Raw genomic sequence first — 24,655 nt, forward strand, 5'->3', positions numbered from 1 at the left:
GGTTAATAAGATCTGCCTTCGGTTCAGGTCATGATCCCAGGGTCCTGGGATCGAGCCCCGCATCGGGCTCCCTGCTCAGCGGGGAGCCTGCTTCTCCCTCTCCCTCTGCACCCCCACCCCCAGCTCGTGCTCTCTCTCTCAAATAAATAAAATCTTTCTTAAAAAAAATGTTAGCAAAACTCTTTGTTTTGCACAAATAGTCTTATTTTTTTGGTGTTTGTTAGGTGCAGGGAAATGTGGAAGGTGCGTCTTCCCAGACCATGTGGATTTGCTGGACTACGCTTCCTCTTATGGGCAGCCATAGTGGGATAAAAAGAGGTTAAGCACACTTAGAAATTAGCGCCCGTGTTCATTTTCCTAAGGCCTGTGCATTGTCTTTGTTGTGTACATGGTGGTATAAAGTCTACCTTACCAGCTTTAGACTGACAGAACACCGAAATGCAGAACCAAACTTTAATCACTTGGACTTAGGCATGTGGGACGAGGCTGCGTTTTCAGTTAGTGGTGGCTTCTGACTTTCCTAAAATTAACTGAGGGTAAATTCTGATGTAAGCTTGCAGCCAGTTAGAGAACACCTTGATTTCATGTTGTAGAGGTCCTCGTACACCTGTTTGTACCCATCGTCCCTTCTCCCCGTCACCTTCTCTCTCCTGTGGACTCTAGGGAAGGAGCCCCTGCCTTATCTGGCATACATTTTGTCTCTTACTGCCCACATTTAAGTGGATTCAAGGTTTTTTTTCAAGTTAAAAATCCTGTTACCTACACTTGGATCTTCTGTTGCTTTCAGTGCCCACTTGATGTTCAAATTCTTATCATCTCCTGCTTTCTCCTACTCATTTTAGCTTTTATTAAAACCTGACTTCCAGTACCTACCTCCCCCTGCCCCAGCCTCACCTCAGACAGGCGTCCTTTTTAAGAATTTCAGTTACTTTCCCCGAAGTCAAATCCAGACTCTCACGTGACTCATTCTGTGTTTATAAAATCCTGTCTTTGTAAAATCCTAAGGCATTATGACGCTCTGGATGGAGTCGCAGTTGACTCTTCTCTTGCCTTCCTGTGCCACTGACTGCCTATCTGTGTGCTTTCTCCTTTCAAAATGCCTCTCCAATTTGTTTTTTTCTCTACTCTTTCCATTGCCAGGGAGGCAGAGGGCTGGGTCTGTGGCCCTGACAGGCATCTGGAATTGTAGCAAGTCAGAGTTGGAAGGATGTTCAGGGATTCTGTTTTTTCAGGTGAGGAATCTGAGCCCGAGAGAGGAACAGGGTCTTACCCAAGATCACACAGCCAGGCGGTAGCAAAGCCAAGTGTCTGTTCTTTGCCCTTAAGCTCAGTTAAGACATTTTTACATCTAATCTGTGGCAAGGAAAAGTATGAGAGAAATGTTTGAATGAATTTTTAATACTAGTAGTAACAATAATATATTAATAATGAAGTCTTTGTGTAGTCTCATGTCTAAAGTTCTCTTAAAAGTCTGTTTTCTTCTACTATTATGACAAACCTAATTTTCCCTTTCCTTATTGTAACTATTGATTTATGCATTTTTTTCTAAGGAGAAGAAATCTGTTTGCTGTGAGTACATCTTTCTCAAAGTAACTTCTTCTGAACTTTTCATGAATATCTTGGCGAGGAGCTTCGTTGTGGTTAAACTGTTGGCAGGCCTCAGAAATATCACTTGACATTTCCAAGTTATTTATGTAATAGTTTTTAACTTGGGAAGTGTATACCAACTTCTGAAATTTCTGGTGGAGGAAGATGGACATAGCCCTCGAATGTATAGGGTATCGTCAGCTCCTCTTCCCACCCTCCTGCTCCAGTTGAGACGAGTGCTCGCATATTCTCCAGATAGGAGAGTTTCTGTGTTGTTTCTGGCCTGTGTGTATAATGTTTTTAAGCAGCATGCCATTTGAGCTTGAATAGCTCATTCCTTTGTTAGTGAGTAATCTTGGTCAAATGTAGTTATGCTCCTTAAATATTCCAAAGATTTAGCGATCTAATGAGAAAGCGAGCTCATGGTCTGTTAGGAGAAGACAAGAATACGTTAAGTGGAATAACGTGTAGTCTGTTCTCAGTTCAGGCCCAGAGCAAATACATGACCGTTGTATATGCAGCAATACGTGCTTTTCTGATCAGCTTTGGCACAGGCAAGCTCTGAATTTCATTATCATTGAGCTTTTTGCAAATCAGCTATTTCTCAAGCATAAAAGAATAGGGTCTGTTATTGGAGACTCAGTTTCCATCTTTTGAAGTATGCAGACACTTTCCTCTCCTAATGCTGTCTTCCTGGACTCCTTTTTCGGGGATACTGTGTGATTTTTTTTTTAAATCACTTTCACCGGGTGAGTTGAATGGTACCTACAGGGTGGTGAAGATCAACCGTCCCCAATGCAGCTTCCGCTGCAAGTCATGAGTGCCCAGAGCCTGGTCCCATCCCGGCAAAGCCCTTGCTGCCTGTGCTCAGACATACCTTCTGTCTGACAGCAGGCCAGTCCCCACTCAGAGATGCTCCATCTTCAAGCACTTTGAGACTAGGTCACTGCAAGCAACCCTGACTGTGTCATCCGCACTCCTTGGACGAAAGCAAGTGCGCTCACCTCTCAACCTCTCTTCTCTGCTACCGAACATGTGTTCCCCTGCAGCGCACGCCAGGGCTTATATTCCGCTGTGGCGTAGCAAAGGGAGTGCTTTTGTGAGTGTCTGCCATCTTGGGGAAAGTGCGGGGCTTAGGACAGGGAACTGGACTTGCAGCGTGGCCACGAGGTTGGGGAATAATGGCGGGTGGAGGCTGGATGGAGCCCTGTCATGTCTTTCTTTTGTCAAGCAGAAGTAACGGAGGTTGAAAGAGCCACAAAACAAAGGTGAGTTGATTTGCTGGCCCGGGGAGAGCGAGCCAGGTCAGGTAGGAAAAGACATTGCTGGTCCTCTCCAAGCTGAAATTGGAAGGGCTGGGTGTAAAGGCAATAATGGAATTTATTCCCTATCATGAGGGATTTCAAGCATTATGTTTTGATTGGCTTATTTGGAGTTTGGAAACGTTTCCTTTTGTTGGGCCAATTCTGGCCTACATCACAAAAGCGCAGGCATGGCTTGCAAGGAGGCTCCTGATGGACTAGAGCTCTGTGCGGCTCGGGTCATTCCGTGGACACTTTCGTCTGCTCCCATGTGGAGCTTTAGCTCTCTGACCGTATTTTCTTGGATCTGGACTTGGGGGAGCCAAGGCATCCCCGGGGCTCGGATGGTGGGAAATGGTGCTGCCATGTGGATGCCTGGGGCCAGGTGGAGAAGTATCTTGAAAGGGTCTGTTGTGTTACTCTCTATATTGAGTTATCTTTTATAACCCTGCTAATATGAGCCTTATGGAAACTTTTGTAGGGTGGCCAACCATCCTGGTTTTGTCAGGACTGAGGTGGTCCAGGCGAACGGGGACGGTTGGTCATCCAAATTTCCATCCTGGACTTCACTGTCCACTCTTGGGCTGCAGTGACTGAAGGGGATTGGGTAGCTCTGAGGTGGGTGCTGCTGGCTATCGCGCTTGGTAGGACATTCCAAGGGCAAGTGGGGGGCATGTGTGTAGCTGTTCAGGGTGCCCCACTTGGATGTCCTCTGGGCACTGCCTCCCAGTGGATTTCCAGGCCTGGTTTTATTAATGAAGCTTTCACGTGTCCTTTCAACGGCAGCCTCTGCACAAACTGTCCCGGTTCTTGGAACATTGCCCTCTGCTTCTTACACCCCCTGCCCCTTCCCTGTCATTTCTGCTGAGCCTTGTTTATCTTCCAGCTCAATTTTTACTTCGTTGGGAAAGTCCCCTGATGCCGTCCTCACCTTCACTTCCCACCCGAGTGAGACTCAGTCTGCTTGCCGGCTGGCTCCTTCCTTTAGCTTCTAGGGAATTATTTTTATTTGTTTGTTTGTTTGTTTATTTATTTGACAGAGAGAGACACAGCGAGAGAGGGAACACAAGCAGGGGGAATGGGAGAGGGAGAAGCAGGCTTCCCGCAGAGCAGGGAGCCCGATGCGGGGCTCGATCCCAGGACCCTGGGACCATGACCTGAGCCGAAGGCAGACGCCTAACGACTGAGCCACCCAGGCGCCCCGGCATTATTTTCTTACATCACTTCCTCCCTCCTGAGCAGGACATCACCTTCCTGGGTGGTGAGGGAGGGAGTGAGGAGAGAAGAAGGTGGGTGTGGTCAGAGAGGGCCCTTGGTTAATTTGAATCTCTAGTGCTAGTCTGGGTGTCTTATTTCTCCAAACAGCAAAGCCCGTGGGGCTGCTGCATCATGAACTGTTCCAAGGAAACACGGTCCAGAATCTGAGGTTTGGAGCACTTTCTGCTGAGCCTCGTGTCCCCAGGGTCAGCAGTGATAGTCCCGGACAGTGACTGATGGCCTTTAGTACTGCCTCTTCCCAGAAACTGTTTCAATTTCTTTGTCATTCCGCACACGCACAGTTGTTTTGGACAGGTTTCCGCTTCTGAAAGTTAATAATATGTGGCTGCTCACATGAATAGATTTGAGTTATGTAGAGATTAATGAACGTAACCTAACATACACCTCCCTTCCCAGAGCTGGGTTGAACTAATTAAATACTCTCTCCAGGGCGCCTGGGTGGCTCAGTTGGTTAAGCGACTGCCTTCGGCTCAGGTCATGATCCTGGAGTCCCTGGATCGAGTCCCGCATCGGGCTCCCTGCTCGGCAGGGAGTCTGCTTCTCCCTCTGACCCTCCCTCTCTCCTGCTCTCTGTCTCTCATTCTCTCTCTCTCAAATAAATAAATAAAATCTTAAAAAAAAAAAAATAAATAAATAAATACTCTCTCCATCAGTCTTCTTTCACCTCGTTGGAAGTTCTTCCACTGATTCCCTGTCCTCGGTCCCCAGCACGGTGATTATTTCCTCCTCTGACTCTCCCCGCAGGCTCTGAGCCCCTTAGGTGCAGGGGCTGTGTCTTTTTATCATCATACTCTCAGATCTGACTCACAGCTGGGCTCATAGTAGTTGCACAGTGAACATTGGCTTACTGAAAGCTACATCCCTTATCAGAAACCTTACGTGGGTCCCATTTGTTCCCTCCTCTGAGATAGCTCAACCCCTGAATAGCATTCACGTCCCTACATAGCTTGGCCTGGGCTACCTGGCTTCTCTTACCCCATTTCTTTTCATGTGCCCAGTGCGCTGATCAGAATGGATGTCCTGCCTTTCCCAAACCTTTGCCTGTGCCAGCCCCTTGGCATGCCAAGCTCGCCACTGAACATCTGTGATTCCTGCAATGCCCAGCTTCGGTAGCATCTCCTCCATCCACCTCCCGGTAGCTCTCAGGGAGGTCCTCAGCCTAGAGTGGTTACTTCCTGCTCTTTGGGGGAACAGTAGCTCATCCTTGCTTGTGGCCCCAAGGTTTCATCTGTGTCTGTAATTATTGACATGGATGTCTTATCTCTTCTGTTGAATTGGGAACAATTCTGGAGCAAGCCTGTGTGACTTCTCTGTCTCCCATGGACACAGAGCGGAGAAGGTCTGTTTGCAGGGGTGACGAGACTTGACGAAATTCTGATGATAGCCTTCATTTCTGAGTTTTCCTTAAGGAGTAAAATAAGTTCTTCAAAAATGTTAATTATCCTTGGTCATAACAAAGAGTCTACCCTGATTTCTTTTCTTGTGTGTATGTGTGTTCATTTCTGTTTTTTACTCTCTACCTGAAACTGAGGAAAGAATTTCTTTCTTCCGAACACTGTGAGTCCAGAGGCTTGGTTGGAGAATCAGATCGTTTGTTTGGGACACCAGGAGCTCTGCTTCTAGTTCTCCACTCTTCCCACGTGGCAGGCCACCAAGGACAATACCCCTACTCCACTTAGCCGATGCCTTCTCTTGAGCCCTTCCCTCTGGGAGTTAATGCTGAGAAGTTTTTAATTCTGCAGTGTTCAAAATGGTTGAGCAGACTTCCCTTTCTGATTAGGAAAAGACAAGATTTTTGACTCAAAACTTTTCCTTTGTATTAGGTTTATGCTACACTAAAATATATACCAATAGGTATTTGTTCCTCTTGAGAAGCAACGTATTATTATTATTATTTTTTAAAGATTTTATTTATTTATTTGACAGAGAGATAGCGAGAGCAGGAACACAAGCAGGGGGAGTGGGAGAGGGAGAAGCAGGCTTCCTGCGGAGCAGGGAGCCCGATGTGGGACTCGATCCCAGGACCCTGGGATCATGACCTGAGCTGAAGGCAGACGCTTAACAACTGAGCCACCCAGGCGCCCGAGAAGCAACGTATTAAATATAGGCATTAAGCACAGCTATGCTCCACTTACAAACCTAATCCCGAACACAGTGTTCCCACAATAGATAAGATGCCTTGACCCGAGGTCTTGGTGTTTGACATCCAAGCTGGTAGCAGCAGGGTCTAAAGGAGCAATTATGCATTCAGGCTCTGATTCAGTAGTTTCCTCAGCAAATAGTGACTGACTCTCTGTTGTGTGCCAGGTACTGTGCTAGGTGTGGGATGTGAGAATGGGAAATAGAATTGTCTCCAAGGTACCTCCTGCAGCTCTCATCTTGAAAACCAGAGAAGAAGGGGCTTTTTCTTTTTCAAATAAGACTGAGATGATAGCTGTCCTTTATTAAGTAACCTCCGTGTACATGCATATTGCCTGGGCATTATAATTACAGTTGCTTCTCGAAACAGTCTTCTGTGTTTGCGGCTGTGAGTGCATGTACTAAAATTCACAATGCAGAGAGTGTTAGCATGGCCCCTGTACTACCTGAGATGAAACTTGTGAAGAGTTGATAACAAACAAACAAAACAAAAAACCCAAAGAGCTAATATATGGGAAGGGAGAGAATAAGGTACAGCAGGGAAGGATGGGAGCCAAACTTCTTCCTGTACATCTGTCTTACATATTTGACTCTGGAACCCTGCAAATATTTTATAAAACCATAGAATGAAATTAGATTTAAAAAGTGTAATCCCTAAAAAAAAAAAAAAAAAAAAGTAACAAAACTAAAAACAATCTGTGTTTTCATTTGGTAGCATTAACCACACAGAGAGAAGAATTATTCCAAGTGACTTTAACACATCAATATGTGTTGACTGTATGCGGGTGTCTCCAAGGACAAAAAGAACCAAAAATAAAATTATAAAGTGTTCTACAGTAATCTTACTGTAGGGGGCAGCACTCGTCACGCTGCCCGGGACTGCTGTGTGGGTAATGTGGGATAAAGCAAGTGAACAATAAAATGTGATCATCCATTTTTTGATTTCTGGTATTCTTGAGAACCCAGATTCTTGGCATGGGAGAAACGAGAGATAGATGTGAAAGAGAAATGGAAAGTCCTAAAGTTGAACTGTAAGTATCTGTAAGAACCCCTGAGGTATTTTATCTTAAATAAAAAATAGTATGTATTTTCTCACCCCACTCACTGAAAAGTCCTAAAAACAGTGACCAAATGACCAGCTTACCAGCAACGGCACCATTTGAGCCCAGATTATGGTCTCTAAATATCATTTCCCACTTAGAAGGAACCAGGACTCCTGGGAAAATGGCTCAGGGGTAGAAATATGCACAATTAGACTGGAACATCATGTAATTAACTTTGGTTATCAGGATTACTAGAACCTCATCACAAGGGCTCAGGAGACAACTTGCAGAGACTCTTATGAACATAAAATGGGACAATCTGGGCAGCAATAACAATAAAAACTGCAAAGGATTTAAATATATCAACTATGTTTAAATCTCTAAATTAATAATGATACTACAGTGTCTTAATCAATGTTGGTGGGTGCTAAGAAATCAACTCATGATACTGGAAATGAATAAGGGAAAAATCTCCAAATATTTATCCTGCCTTCTCTATATGAATTGTACCCCAGAGTGACCAAATGGTAAATGAGGAAAATTTGTCTTTACAGAAATACTCCAGCTAATAAGGAAGGGATGATAGAATGAGAATATCATCTATTTTGCAGCCCCCAGTGAACCGATGGTTCTAAGCATAGAATATCAGCAGCTGCTAATAATATCACAAAAAGAGACATAACTAAACATTATGTGTCTCTTGATGAAGAATACAATACCATCTATGAAATACTCTTGCCCTCTGTGGTTCCACCCCCCCCCCCAAAAAAAATCAAGGCTCCAGATCCTACTACCCATTTACAAGGAATACAGTATTCAGAGAAATGCATTCAATTAAGTCATGGCTCTGCAACCACCAAAATCCAGACAGTGGGAAACTTTACAGGACAAACAACCCAGTTTCTTCAACAAATAAATTGTAAAGGGGAAAAAAAAGAAAGAAAGAAAGAAAGGACTAGCTGGGGAACCGAAACAATTAAATGAGACTTAAAAGACATCTCAACCATTTGCAATATATGGATCTTATTTGGATCTTCATTTAACTAACTAACTAATTAACCTGAATTACAATACCATTGATGACATAAGAAAATTGGAAAATTAACATTTTATTGTCAGTTGCTAATTTTTAAGCTGGGAAAACAGTAATGTGATTGTGTTAAAAAAAAGGGTATCTTTCACAGATGTACATGAAAATATTTCCTGTTGGAATGACATGATGTTTTGCATTTGCCATGAAATATTGGGGGAGCATGGTGGGTAGTGGGTGGGTCAAGATTGGCCTTGGGTTGCTGATTGTGGGGCTGAGTGAGTAACGCTGGGGATTCATTATACCATTCTGTCTATATTTACAGTTGAAAATTTTCATAATGAAAAGTAAAAACAATAATAATTACTGAACAAACAATTTTAAGAAAAGAAACCCCAACGTTCCTACGAGGAGGTGTCATTCCATTATTAGTAAGGAAATTGAGTTCTGGAGGAGGTAATGACCTCACCAAACCCAGGTCTTTCTCAAGGGAAAACATGTTCACTTTTTACTACACTAGATTGTATACCTAAAATTAAATAATGCAATTTAAAAGATCTCAAATTCTCAAGAAAAAAAAACAGCAGAAAAACATTTTACAATTAGATGCTTCTATAGATATTTCTTAAATGGCCCCTGACCTCTTTGTCATACTGAAATATGATAGGAACTAGCTTTCAGTTTAGTCCCAAATTATAAGTATAGTAAATTAAAGTTTAATTTATTAGTATTCCATTGGGCCTTGTAAAAGCATCCCATGATGTTTCACATATTCTGATGCCAGAACATGTTTGAGAAGTATTGATTTAGAGGTTGGTGACAAAAGGTATTTTGGGTTGTGAGCACTGACAAAGGTTAGAATGTGTCAGTGAGCATTATATTCTGAATAGCTATGTTAAGCACTAAAATATTTTAATGACAGAAAACATGCCCTGCTGTTGGCAGTGAAACTGTGTTACCATTAGCATATTTTACAAGTTGAGTCTATTTTGTGTTCTAACTTAAAGCAGCTTAATTCCCTGTCCTATTATAGGATAATGCTCTTATAAAGTAAGTGTCCCAAATTCAGCCCATTTTAAGACATGGATTTATAATGCCATGAACTTAATGTAAACCTTTAGCTAAAATGTATTAAAAGCATATTTTTTCTCAGTCTTCAGCCTTAAAATATTCCATTTGTATTTTTTAATTAAAAAAAATGCATCATTAAACTTGCCAAATTTTACTGTAGAATATTAGAATAAGAGCCTAAAAACTGGGGTGCCTGGGTGGCTCAGTCCATTAAGCAGCTGCCTTCGGCTCAGGTCATGATCCTGGGGTCTTGGGATCGAGCCCCACATCTGGCTCCCTGCCCAGTGGAGAGCCTGCTTCTCCCTCTCCCTCTGCCTCACACTCTGCCTACTTGTGTCAAATAAATAAATAAAATCTTAAAAAAAAAAAAAAAGAGCCTAAGAACTAATGGTAGAAAACCTTTGTTCTTTCCTAGGTTCAGATGAGTATAGACAATTTTTTTTCTGTACAGTTTAGTTAGCAATTTATATATATATATTTAGTGTTTTAACTTATTTAGATGTAGCGTATATACTCTTTAATTTAGCAAAGTGGACCAGACCTGGGATTGGGACAGTTTGGCATAGCTGTGGGAGATTGCCTTGACATTCAACTTTGTCTGCCATGTGTGAATTTATGGCTATGCTCTACACGTATTAGGTCATCTCTTGCCACACACCATAGGAAAGCTCGTTTCAAACAACCAGAGTTCATCTGATCAGCAGTATCATTAAACACCTGGTGGACCTTATTGTTCATGAGCATTTAGTGGGGTTGGACCCAACTGTCACATTGTCCATATGCATACACAGGCGATTCAGACTCATAGATCCCTTAGCAAAGGATTTTGGTGAATAAGGTCCCTTTCCCCAAGGGTCTCTGAGAGATCCCCCTCCCCAACCCCCAGTTCAGCTGCTCAGTTATTATCCAATTCCAGATAGATTAACCTCCTAAAGAAGTATAAGCAAGGGATATCAGAGAACCTACAAAAGGTTTTATGGTTTGAGAGAAGGGGATCTCCAATTCTCGAAACACTCTTAGGGTTGTCTTCTTGCAGAATAGATTTACAACAAGAAACCTAAGAAACCTAGGACCCTTGCTTGTTTTTTTAGAAGATGTTGCCCCTGTGAAACTGCTTAGACTCTCAGGGGGCCTGAGGTGAACAAACCGACAAAGGAAAGGCCTCGTTTCAAATGAAATCAAGATGTAGGAGGGATCAAGCATTCTGGATTCAGCAGGAAATCAAAGCAGAGAAAACAAGTATCAGCCGGTCAGTCATACAGGGAAAGGACAGGGAGATCAATTTTATGAGAAGGAGATTGTAGCTATGTTGTATAGATATCAGAGGGCTAACCTTCGTACTCAAAACAGAGAGGAGAGAGACAGAAGAGGAGAGGAAATGAGATGTGGTAAGACATCTTTGATTTACCGAAAGCTTGTGCAAAAAAAAAAAAAAAAAAAAAAAAAAATCCCAAACTATCACTAAGGATGTTGATTGTGTTGCATTCTCATTTCAAAAATTGAAAAAAAAAAGAGAAGTGGCATCTCAGAATTCAGGAAATGCAGAAATAGAAAAAATTTAGGTACGGAAATTAATACAGGCCACACTCTCTGAGTCTAAGTAATACAAATAAACATTAGGGAAGATGTTTTAAGCTAAAAACTATAAACATTTAGAAATGTTAAAATATTCTTCTTTAACAGTTATTAAATATGGAAATGAAAAATATAATTACACACTCTGTAGGAACTAACAAAAGTTAGACTATCTCCAAAGTTATAATATAACTACAGTCTCTGTTGAGAAGTGAACAGATTACCTCAAATACTTTCAGTAAATGTAAGCACTTAATATATTCAACAAGTGGTATTGGAACAATTGGTTAACTATTTAGAGAAAGTTAATTTAAACCTTTACCATATGCCAAAATAAATTCCAGATGGATTGAAGAGTTAAATAAAAATTAAACCATAAAAATATAAAAAGGTCATAAAAGTAGATGCTTCTCAAATTTCTCAAAATTACAATAAGAAACTTACAATGAATGAGAAATGGAATGTATCGATGGGTTGGACTACTTACTTAGAAGGCTTAAAATGGGTATTTGTCAAAAAACATTCAAATGAAAAATTAAAGAAAAATAACACATAATAGAACTTATGTTAAAATGCTCATTATATAAAATAAAGACTTCCAGATAGGCAAGAAAAATTAAAGATAGTAGATGAATATTTTAAAGGAAAATAATTTCTCCTCCATTAGGAAAGCAAGTGGTTAGCAATTCTATGGAGAGATCCAACTTATCCTAGATAAAATGTAAATTCAAACAATGACCAAATAGCATTTTTACCCCTAGCATTACTTTAAAGAGAAGAAAGTATGAAAACCCAGTGGTGGTTCTTGTGGGTGGGAGAGATTAGGTATATAAGGTGCTCCTGAATAATCGTAAGTACAGGGCTTTTGATAAGCAGTTTTGCAACATGTATTAAGAGCCTCAAAAATATCTTTACTTTTTGATCCAGCAAAATGTCTTTCTTGGGAATTTCTCAAGGGAATATTCTAAGCAAAACAAAATGCTTTATGCAAAAAATTCATTAATCTCATCATTATTTATAATATATGAAAACCAGAAATAGTCCAAATCTTAAACTATCAAGAAATGCCTGAGTAAATTATGGGATTTCTAAGATGGAATATTACAAATTTTTATTACATTTACACTTTTGAAATAATATGGGGGAATGTTAATATAATATCCATAAGTTAAAAGATCAGTTCATAAAATCATACAAGTCTCTGATTTTATTCGTATGTGGACAGAAAGAAAACATCAAGAAACACCTCAAAATGTTACCAGTGGTTGTCTTTGGACTGTGGAATTATGAATGTTTTACATTTTCTTTTAAATGTATTTCTCAGATTTTCTACAAGTGTGGATCTAATATGTTGATCATGAAAACATAATAAATATGATAAATACTCTAAGTGTTGATGAAGGAGGACTCAGGAGAAGTGACCAACCCCCACGAAGGTTGGGGGCAATTTTAATAAATAGAAAGGACGGTGGAATAGACGCCCAGGACTAAATACTTATTTTATCTTATCTTATTTCAGATTTATTTATTTGAGAGAGAGAAAGAGAGAGAGAGAGAGAGCATGGTGGGGAGGGGCAGAGGGGGAGAGAGAATCCACAAGCAGACTCCATGCTGAACCTTTGGCTCAGGTGATCCCTGGGGTCCAGGGATGGAGTCCCGCATCAGGCTCCCTGTTCAGTGAGGAGTCTGTTTCTCCCTCTCCTTTTGCCCCTCCCTCTGCTCACTCTCTTTCCCTCTCTCTCAAATAAATAAAATCTTTGAAAAAAATAAAAATGACATGGAACTTTATAGAAGGTACTGGGTCGCTTATGAGTGGTGATTGCCCAGAGGAGGTGCTAGTGGATAAGACCAGGAGCCTTGGCCACCTACAATGTGCCAAAACAAGGGATTTTTATAGGTGGGGACTACAGGAGTAAAGCTGGCAGGGTTGAATTTGAAATGACTTACAAAGCCTGGAATGGTGAACCAAGACAGACTGAGACTGGAGGATCCTCTGTGGGATGGTACCCAGGTCACACCATGTGGCAAGGAAGAAGGAAGGGAGAAAGGGCAGTCAGAAGCTGGCTTGGAGACGGGGGTCAGAGAAACCGCAGCAGTTTCAGAGCAAAGCAAAACTAGCCTCAGGGACTCAGAAGCCTAGTGGGTGGGAATGCTGAAAAACACAAAAACTTACCCATTGCTTTTACAATAATGGGTGTTCCCAGAAATGATCTCGAGTACGAAGAAGGTGTTACATTATGGTCCAAGTCCCCTGTCTAAAGGCTGTCATGTATGCTTTCCATTTAAAAAGAGTTAAACTAAAAATGATATTTGGGAGGAGCATCCTTTATTACTTGGAAAATAACTAATTTCCCTAATGGTGTCAGATAAATGAGTCATCACTATATTTTATCTAACAGATGCTTCCTTTGTCAGATCAAAACATACGTGAGTATAACTGGGATTTAAAGGAACAGGTTGGGATCGACGTGATTCCTTAAAAATGGATTTTCCCAGGAAATTCTGTCCTGTTTGAGTAATAATGGGCACAGTATATGCCAGGGGCATTGCTACTGCATTTATCTACATTTATTGATGAGTTTGGATCACAAGAAATACTCTCGGACTATATTAGAAGTTGTATAAACAACGTTCAGCTCTGTTTTAACCGGTGGGTTATATTCCATAAAACCACCATTTGTATTCCACTGACATTTCATGGAATTTATTGAACTTTCCTCATTTGTGCTGGATTATCTTTCCACTTCTCATATAGGGTTGGATTTTCATCAGAACATCACACATGCCTGTTTATCTTGCTTTGTGTGGAAGGGGTATGTCTCTTTAGCTTTGGAGATGGTGTCACTCTGAATACGATTCCTGTCAGGCTACAGTGAGCACAGGTAATGGATATTGTCATCAATGACATTTGGTTCATTAGAATCTGTCAAAATGGACTGGATAAATTATGGCCCTTGGAAAGAGCACAATACTGCATTGTATTGGGAAGCATACTGGTAAAGAATTCCTGAACTGGTATTTATTACAACCTGCCACATCATTCCCTTTTCTGCGTTTCATTAAATTGACCGTCTGGGTGTAATCACAAGAGTGAAATGGGAAATGTAAAATGTCTCCTTACACCCTCCTACACAAAAATGAACTGAATCTTTTCATTGAGTCAAGCAAGGTGAGCACCTATGATACACCAGCTCTCCGGGGGGAAAAATGAGTAACAAGACAGTTTCTGTTTCCAACTGGTCCACAGTCCAACAGGGACAATGAGTGGACAAAATGAATGTTAATATGACTCTGTGACAGAGAGTATCATGGCGGGTGTCTACAAATTAGGCACGGATGGTGGTGGGAGAGACTGAGTCATGGTTTCTAAGAGTGATTACAGCTCTGGGACCGGTGCTAAGTTCATTGTCTTTTGGCATTTTTGTGGGCTGCACATATTATATGGGTGGGTTTAATGTCATTTTAACTCACCAGAAAAAGTCTGTGGGTCTAGTGGCTTGGAAAATAATTTGCTCGGCAATATACCACATTTTCGTGCAAATCTTTCAAACGACGGTGCCGTACTCGTCAAGCTTTGTCTGATGGAAGCTGTCTTGCTGTTGGGAGAAATGGTGTTGATTAAATTTACAGGGGGATGACTTTATTTAAAAATCCCCTCTCGTTTGTTGACAGCACTCATACTTCATAAAACAGGGTGCACGGTCCTGAATTTCATACGAGTAAAAATTTATTAATTTTGGCATCTATTTTGAATGCTTTAGATCATTTATTTGGCTTAGTGCCCAGCAAGTGCAGGAAAGTGACTCGGACATCAACCACAGAACAGCCCAGGGACTCCTTCCCGCTGGATAGACATCTGGAATGGTATATGAGGAATAGACGTTGCAGGCGGACATTTAATTAAAGGCTGGTATTCAAACCAGAGGAAAGTGTGGTGAGCCTCCTAGCATAAAGGGAATAATGAGTCTCTGAAACAGAAATTGTTAATTTTTTTGTTTTAAAATAATTCTCTACAGCTTGAAACAGTTTAACTATAAAACACAAAGTATGAACTCATAACATTAAGTCCAGATAGTAATTTTTATGGCAACAATTTATGATGCATCTGTGTGGGTTCTTTAAAGGGAAAAAAGTCTTCGACATATATTTCGCAGTTTGCATGCAAAAAAAAAAAAAAAGAAAATTCCCTCTTGGGTTTAGGGGATCTGAGTGAATATGGCAATTGTAAGGATTTTTATTGAGTCACTATTATGCTAATCTGGATTTGTAGAGACTATTCCACAGTTAATGACACTGAGAAGAATAATTTCAAACAATGACATTTTGTTAATCTCTAAAATATATATATATTTTTTTCATCCTCAAACTGTCACTAAGCTGGTGTGGGCATAGCCAGAACAGAGCTAGGAAAGCAAAGGATGGAGTCCTGGTTTCCTGTCTCTGGTGTTGGTCATATTGGAGTTCCATGACCCAGTAGCTGTAACCATTTACCATCGCAGCACTTTTTGTGATGAGCTGTCTCTGCTGACTTACACCTGCCAGCTCAGGTACAAGTGGGGCCCTTTTGGGGGGCGGAGGAGATGCTCAGCAAATAGTCTTGTGGTTTATAGATATGAACACCAGGCATAAAGGAAGCAGAACATTTCTCCTCTAAACCATGCAGGCACAAGTCATTGTTGGAGTGAAGGAGAAGTGAGTCTCCTTTTCAGACCCCCACGGAGCATCAGGCTCAGCCTGCCCCCAGGTAATTCCTATCTCACCTTGGGAACGATGGCTGCAGAGGGTGGAAACATCTTTTTTCTAAACTCTTCAGCTAGCGGGGAAGGTAAGAGGTGTCCTGCTTGATGTTGCATCTCTGATATGAGGTCATCCAGCTCCTCTTAGGAAACCTCCAGAAGGTGGGGGGCCTGTATTCCTAGTATTGGTTTTCTCATCTGATTATGCTGTGTTCTGAGCTCTCCCTGTAGTTATCCTAGTCCATCTCAAGGACACTAAAACTCTATGAGGTAGCCTAGCTATGCAAACGTGTAAGAATGAGAGTTTTTATTTTTTTAAAAAAGTCATATCTCATTTTAAACAAGGCAGCCTATAAGGAGTTTGAAAATCTGACAAATAAACCATGTGAAGATGACAAAGACAAGGAGAAAGGCACATGATGAAGCCAGGAATAAGACTGCACTAAAGATGCACACCACAGAGCTCTACGTACTTACTAGAGGATGGGAGCAGGTTCGATTCTGAGCTTTCCAACAACTGACTTGGAGGGAGAAAACCAATCAGTTACAGAATTCACAGGGTCCATCAGATGATCAACTAACAGGGTTTCTCAGGAGCAAAACCAACTACTGCTTATTTTAAGATGAAAAAGTTACTGATTTTTATAAGAAAGTAGTAGCCTTTAGTCCACAAAGATCAGGATACTTGACTTTGAAAAAAAATACCAATGATGGGTTTCCTTAACCTTTCTTACCAGAGTCGTATCTTTAATGATTATGTTCTAGAAGCTTCTTCCATTAAGATAAGGACATTTTTGTGGTCAGTGGGAGATTTTTAATAAGCTAAGACATGTTTTTATTTATTTTTGGCATCTCAATAACTAAAAGTAGGTGGGTTTGTTTTGCTACTTGAGCAATATTTGTGACAACAGCTACTTCATGAATTTACTTCATAAATTAAATGAGTTTAGGTTTTCCATAACCTGCTGGTGACTAGAGGGGAAGCCTCACCTTAAAGATACATACTGTAGAATTTGAAGGAATCTTTGCCTAGAAATGGGTTACCAGTGAATTTGGAAAGTGCCTCAGTCCCTCATACCTTGACCTAATCCCAGGGCAGAAGGGATTTGGGGTAACTCTGCATATAGTGAAAACAAGGGACAAATACTTGATTTTGACTTGATCTGCAATAGCCATCCTTAGGACAGGAGGAAGCAAAGATGACTAAACGTAATACTCTGTAATGCTAAGGCACACATTAGCAATATTGGCAAAAATTTTTCCTCAGGTTTATCCAACATACCATCCTAGGTAATAAGCTAGTGTTCATAAATAGGGGAAAGCTGCTCTTCCATTCCTTAGAAATTCTGTTGGTATTCCATTGGATTTTCCATCATTCTTGGCATTTAGGTCCTCCCAAGTGATTAGGTGTACCATGGAGTATGTAGAATATGTAATGATTATATATTTATATTTAAAATATTAGACCCCATGTCAAAGGAAATATTAGGCATTTTTACAAGAAATTTTGAGACAGTAATGACACTTTAGATCAAGATGGTGGCTAATAATTTTGCATTCACTTTATCACATGTTGAAAATATCATGAAATGACCTCAAAGATGTGTAAAGAACAAGAACTCAATGATAACCCTGGAAAAGAAGAGAAAGTCGTACCAACAAACTAGAAATTCTAAGGAAGTACTAAAATAAAAAGTAGGTAGTTCCTATAGACTGTGGGAAACTGTAGCCCACAATATATTCAAGAGAAATTCTGTGATGGAAGCCCTTCTGTGGAAGTCCTAAGGTAGAATTAGCAGATAAAGAGGGGGTGGGAAGAGAGTGGGGTGTGCCCTGTTTGAGCTGAGCAGTACATGGCAATAGTATTTTCTCTTAGGTAGCAGTAAGCGAAACATGGGCCAGAGAATTAGGCTCATGCTCCAGGAAGCCAACGACCACTAGGGGAGACAGGGAGCCCAAATCTAGAGGATAAACTATCAGCGTACTCCATAGGCCACACATCCTCTCCTATGTATAATTAATAACAAAATTGAAAAATTAGATACAATAGATAATTTCAGTATAAAACCCAGATTTCTAAAATAAATAATAGAAAACATAAATAGGCCAATATTTATAGAAAAGGTTGAAAAAGCAACCAGCTGTCTGTTACTTAGAAAGACATCAGGCCAAGAAATTTTTCCATATGAATTTTAACAACCGTTCAAGGGACTATGTTTTTTTCTATTAATATAAACTGTCTAGAGCCTAGAAAGAGCTAGAAAGCTTTCTAAAAGGCTAGTATGTTATGGATACCAAAACATTAAAGATAATCCAGAGAAAGAAAATTATATTCCAATCTCATGAACCAAATGCTGAAATCCTAAATAAAATGTTAATTAATGGAATCTAGCAGCTTTTTTTCTTTTCAGGTTAATACATCACAATCACGTGTGATTTTTCTTAGGGATGAAGGAATAGTTTAAACTGCAGTCATTTCAGATTAAAAATTCAGTCATTAACAGATTGTGGAATTGTCTCACTATGTCATGAAGGCATATGACAAAATGCAACATAGAATACTAATAAAGAAATTTTTAAGCATAGTGGTACTGTAAGGAACATTTCTTAATGAGTATTATCAATCGGCATGATACTTAGTGTTAAAACATCTTATTGAAATGAAGAAGGGGATAATAGAATCATATAATAATTTTAAGTATTATGTTAGAATACCCAGCCAATGCAATAAGAAAAGAAAAGAAAAGGCAATAAGTGGTATAAAGACTATAAAGAAATAGAATTATAATTATTTGAAGAAATTATGATCAATCCAAACATTTAAGAAAACTCTAAAACTGTTGGAACTAAAAGGCGAAATCAGCAAGATAAAAATTGATCTAATAGGGCGCCTGGGTGGCTCAGTTGGTTAAGCGACTGCCTTCGGCTCAGGTCATGATCCTGGAGTCCCGGGATCGAGTCCCGCATCAGGCTCCCTGCTCGGCAGGGAGTCTGCTTCTCCCGCTGACCCTCCCCCCTCTCATGCTCTCTCTATCTCATTCTCTCTCAAATAAATGAATAAAATCTTAAAAAAAAATTGATCTAATAGATTTATATTGGACTCAATGCTTTCCAAATAGAAAACATATTTTCTTTAAAAAAAATATAGAAAGTTCCAAAAATTACCACATATTAGTTCACAAGGAAAAATCAGTAAGTTTTCCATATTAGAGATATATATACCTCATTTCCTAACACAATGCAATTAAAATTAAATGTGTATAACAAAAGATGAAATTATGTAGATCTAGCCATTTGTAAATTGATGTAAGCCTGTCTCCTAAGCCAATAATTCTTGGATCAAGGAGGAAATAAGATCTGTGAGTATAAGTTATTAGGAAAATAATAAAAATTAAAATTAAAAAAAGCCTCATGTTAAAACACAAAATTAGGAATAAAAAAGTAGAATAACAGATAAAAACAATAAAATAATCCTTGGCAACTATGATTTTTCTCAGTTTGTAATCACTTATGTTTTTCCTGCCTGGAAGCTTGTAAGATAAATCGTTGCAGAAATTTTGCCTGGATGTGTTATTGTGAGGACTTCTTTTCAGTGATTTTGCCTGAAATGAATCTCTTTAGTCTCAGTATGGAGATCTGACTTCAGAAAATTTCTTTCTGTTACAATAAAAAACACTGGTTATTTGTTGACATTGTTCTTTGATTGCCACAAGTATTATTTCTTATCTTGTTTTAATTTCCTTATCCTTTTCTTCAGCATTCTGAGAGAAGCTTTAATATTGCCTGTTCCTTATGGGATTCAGATTTATATATTTTATTTTCTGCTTGCTACCACTAATATTCACTTTAAATCTCTATGATATTACAGCTGTCCTTATATTTTAGCTTCATCTGTATCCACTCCCTTTTAGTAAGAATTGATTACCTAATCATTCCATTTTTATTTCTTGTACCGTTGTGTCCATTTGCCTTGAATTTAAACGAGCAAAAACAGAAATCTAACATTACTTCTTTTGATTTTAACAGATATTTTTAAAAATGTGCTATCCCCTTGCCTTTTGAGTGGTATACTCTTTTGTTTTCCCTGCACAAGCATCTACATTTGTAATGGTTTTGACATAATGAAATGCCATTCAGGGAAGGTGGAGGAACTAATAAAAGGTAGATGTGAGTTACTGGAGTCTAACATTGTACCTTAAGATATAATAGACAGCTTTATAATAGTTGTATGAGGAGATCAAGTGAGAATATTAGAAGTGCTATATTTTAATCTAGTGTAATAATCGATGCTTATAACAATAATAGATTTAACAAGAAAATATTTCTTCAGTGCAAATAATACCTAAAGGGGCAAACTTTCTTTATGTGGAAAGTTCATTTATGTAGCACAGTTCATTCTAATTGTCCTAGAAAAGCGGAGCATTGCTATATAAGAAAGATTAAACCACATCCATGACTTAATATTTGCCAAGGACACCCAAAATATTTTTGTTCAAATTGACATACTTCGGATTCCATGATTTTCTCCATTCTCAACGTGTGTGAGGTAGAATGAGTGGTTTGTCTGCAAGACTTTAGTGCTTGGGATTTCTCACGTATGCCTTTCTTTTTTTTTTTTTTAAGATTTTATTTATTTATTTGACAGAGAGATACACAGTGTGAGAGAGGGAACAGAAGCAGGGGGAGTGGGAGAGGGAGAAGCAGGCTTCCCGCGGAGCAGGGAGCCCGATGTGGGGCTCGATCCCAGGACCCTGGGATCATGACCTGAGCTGAAGGCAAACTTTTAACGCCTGAGCCACCCAGGCGCTACCCCACGTAGGCCTTTCTAGAGAAGCCATTTGTGTAATGTCAAAAGGGTATGTTTGTTTATTATATAAAGGTATTTGCATTAATACATGAATAAGAAGTACATAGAGTGACACTTGGTTTATGCCATTGGGCAATATATGTTACAGATCAGTGTAATTTTTATGGTAGCCTGCTGTCATGGAAGGAGGGCAAGCTTTGGAGTCGGACAAACCTAGGAGGTGCCAGTGCTTTACCAAATGACTTTAATATAAAATCTTTTTTAATCTTCACAACAGCCTCTATATCAGTTGAGTATTTTTAGCTAGGAGAACATAATGCCATTCCAATAGTTACTTAAACAAATAGGGCTGGTGCCATAGCTTGGTGACACCATCAGAGATCCACTTTGCCTTTCTGTTCCCTGTACTCAGTGCATTGGCTGATCCTCTTGTCATCGTGAGATGGCTGTTGCAGCTGCAGGGACCACGCTGAGGTCCTGGGAGGAAAGAAGGAGAGAAGAGGGGTAGAACCACGTATGTCCCATTAATAAAAAAAAGCAATGTTTGCTCAGAACGTGCAGAACAAATGTCTTCTTATGTATCGTTGACCAGAACGGGGTTGCATGGCCACCCAGAATGCAAGGGAGGCTGGAAAGAGGGAAGAAGATTGTCACCACCTGGGATTCTGTTAGTGAAAAAGAAGGAAGGTATGGATATCGAGGGTCAACTATTAGTGTCTGACACAAATCCTGTATTTGTTGTACGCGTGGAGAAGTTCAGGTTTAATAGGCCAAATGATTGGACCCAAATCACCAATTCTTGGGTGACAGTATATCAACCAAGGTCTATTTCACTCTTAAGCCCATGCCTCTGACGCCCCTGATGCCTCTGACTATTAAGCTGAAAGCCAGGGTCATTTTATGAAGGACACTGGGTAACGTGCATGATATTTACAGTGATGGTCACAGGACGAAGCTATCATTAGGTGAAAACAGTACACCTCAGGTTTGAAGTAGTTTCTCATTTTGTCCAAAGTGAAGTAGAATAGGAAATTTCCTTCTCTGTCATTCTGATGGAATGATTAATTTCCGGGAACATAAGGCAAAGATTTTTGTCATAGATTTGCTGGGGGGAAATAAAAGGACTCTGGAACTGCCTCGTTATTTATCTGTTTGGACACCAAGAAAATGTCCAAAGCTAACAGAAGTGACAGGTTAGATTGGGTTTCGGAGGATGCTGCCCAGAGAATGTGGTGGTCTAGGTGTCATTTGGAAATTACACATTATATAAGGAAGTGTTGGGCTGCCCTCTTGCTGCAAGCTCCTGAAATCCATTCCGCTGAGAGCCAGTTCTAACCATTCCTGAGGCTTCCTGCTTCCTTGACCCTCCCCTTGCGTCCTGTTCCTGTTTTGCTTTTCCTCTGCCATTCATCTTTTACTTCCTCCTTCCTCACTTGGAAAGAGTGTTGAAACAACATTTCATTATTTGGCCCCTCAAGGCAGTAGTCGTGTCCCCACCTTGGACCGTGTCTGCTCTGGCAAGAGAAGTGTTTTCAGTAAGTTTTTCCATTACCCCCTCATTCGATTTCCCGTCAGGTACCCAGCCAGATCGGTCTGCACCTGTAGGATGAGGGCTGGCTGCCGTGCCTCTTGCCATTCGGAGCAGTAAGTGGAGTGCCCCTCGCTGGAGGGCGGTATCCAGCTTTTGAGTTTTCCCTGGGGGGTGAGATTTCTTGTTCCTCTTCAGAACACGCTCGCATGTCACAGAATTCCAGCCATGGCTCTAACTGCTCCTGGTGGGTTTTTGTTGATTTTTGGTCTACTTCCTAAGAGTCACTGTGATCCAGTCTTGTTTTCAGTAAGAAACCCATGTCTCCCAAGCATCTGTGGTTTTCCATAAGAAGAAAACAAAAGGAATGGTTTGGCTTGGCTATTTAAGGGCGGAGAAGTGGCGACTGCGTCCGGCAGAAGCAGATGCACTGGCCCCAGAGTGGCAGCGCTCGGCAGGTGTCTGCTCAGTGTCTCCCGGAGTCGTTCAGGCGTGGAGAAAAGACCTTGTACAACATTTCTCGTATGTCATTCCCCTTCAACAAAACATTTCTTCCGCTTCCCTTTCTCTCCTCACCTACTCTCCCATGGCTAAGAATGCAAAAGCAAACTTACTGTCCTTCGTTCTCTTCCGTGCCTGCTATGAAGAACCTGGGGGGAGAGCAGTCCTCTGCTCTCAGGGAGCTATAGTCTGTGGATTATGTGCATTAGAAATTTGTTAACTCTTCATTATCATCAACATTGTTACTGTGCACCCATCACCCACTTCCACGCTAGGTCTTGTGGATACAAAAGGTATAAAGCACAGTGGACGCCTTTGACGCCATGTACCTATGAAGTAATTAATGGTATGGGGTGGGTGGTTCATATTGATATACAATAAGTGAAATGGTCTATATGTGCTGCAGAACTTCCGAAGAGGAGTGGCCTGGGGAACAGACCTTGAAAGAGAATGGAGGAAGGCATTTTGGGGCAGGGAGTGTTGCCTGCTGGGTTTTCCGGGGAGCAGACTCTGAGGAGAGTTCAGCATGCAGGATGTTTATTTGGGATGGACACCCATGGAGGAGAAGTTTGGAAGGGAGGGATGAAGGAGGGGGAAGACAGGCAGAGGGGGACGTTGAGCTGTAATGCCAACCCAAATGCAGCTTCAACCCACCCCACAAGGAGGTCTGGAGCATGTGAAGCCTTTACAGTGGTCCCAAGTTGCACTGAGAGGGCCAGGCCCTTACACCTGTGCTTGGCTTAGTCATTGGATGGAGGCTGCACCTGGATATGATCCCAGAGAGATGCCTTTCTGCAGCATCTCACTTCTGAAAAGGCTGATGGCTGACAGCTCTTTGATAACGCAGTCCTGCAACTGAGGGCAACATGAGCTTCGTTGGCGGGGATTCTGGGCACCCCCGCCCCCCATGCATCACCACAGGGAGAGGGGCATTAGCAAATGTATATGCAGCCAGCACAATGGTCAGTGGTAGGCTGTCACTGCATGGAAACGGCAGGAGGTGATGCTGGGTGTGCTGGGAGGAGGCAGAAGGCAGGTTGTCTCGCCTGCCAAGCCAGCGACTTCCAGCTTTGTCCCGTAGATGTCAGGAATGGACTAAATAGTTTGAGCAGTGGGTGAGTGTGACAGATGTGAAACTGTGTTTTAAAGGGACACATCCAGCTTAGATGTGTAGGGTACATGGTAATGGCAACATGTGGAAGGCGGGAATGGCCGTAGATTAGTCATTGGTGAAGGCGGGGATCGGGGCCAGTGACCAGAGTCCTGGGTTGCAAGCAGAAATTAGAGCTCTCATCCAAGCCCGCTTTCACCGGCTCGACTGTGTAGCTTTGCTTCCGGGCTTCTGTTTCACCATCTGTAAAAATGATAAGCCTGAAAGTCCCTTTCCAGCTCTAACCTCTTTTGATTCTACATTAAAGTTATCTATCAATTTGTGTTCCTTAATTGTGTTCTTGAGAAAGATGCCGAAGGCCAGTTTGGTGTAAAATCAGCCTTCTGGAAGCTTTGGTTGGGTTATTGTTTGTGAATTGCTTCTTCCACACTCATGGCCTTCCAGATCCCCCTATTTCTACACAAAGTTTGAAGCCAGTGGATTATGGATTCAAGCTGAACCAGAATCACGTATCAGCTATTACAAGCCTGAGGGGTTTGTTTCTTAATCAATTATAACATATCCGGTAACTCAATCCAGCTCCACGGAAGTCAGAATTAGCTTCCCTTATTGCACAGAGATGGAATGTCTTCACCTAAGCTTCTGCTTAAATAGCAATGAAAAGAGGATTAACACTGGCAATAAGGAAACTAGCCAGTGTGAGTCCATACTCATTGAGGACTTGGGTGAGATATGTTTCTTTCTCCCTTGTGGGCTCTGTGGCACAGCTTGGTGCCATGACCAGAATCAAAAGCTAATTTAGGGAATAACAAAAATAAGACAAATAAAAAAAGATAAACTCACAGATCAGGCCTCTGGCCCCCTTTGCTTTCAAAATGGTCCATAGAGAAATTTTTTCCATGTTGGAGAAATTTTAATTTCTTGATTCATTATCTCAAAACATGAATT

The 24,655-nt window shown here is 40.9% G+C and overlaps 1 protein-coding gene across 5 annotated transcripts in view; it reads left to right on the plus strand.

Moving 5' to 3' along the window:
* Positions 1-24,655, plus strand: part of ADAMTSL3 (ADAMTS like 3) — a 374,681-nt gene that overhangs the window by 78,301 nt on the left and 271,725 nt on the right. The gene's annotated exons all lie outside the window — the stretch shown is intronic.

Source organism: Mirounga leonina, unplaced genomic scaffold (genome assembly GCF_011800145.1).
Source record: "Mirounga leonina isolate KUSES-001 unplaced genomic scaffold, KU_Mleo_1.0 Mir_178, whole genome shotgun sequence".
Taxonomy (NCBI): Eukaryota; Metazoa; Chordata; class Mammalia; order Carnivora; family Phocidae; genus Mirounga; species Mirounga leonina.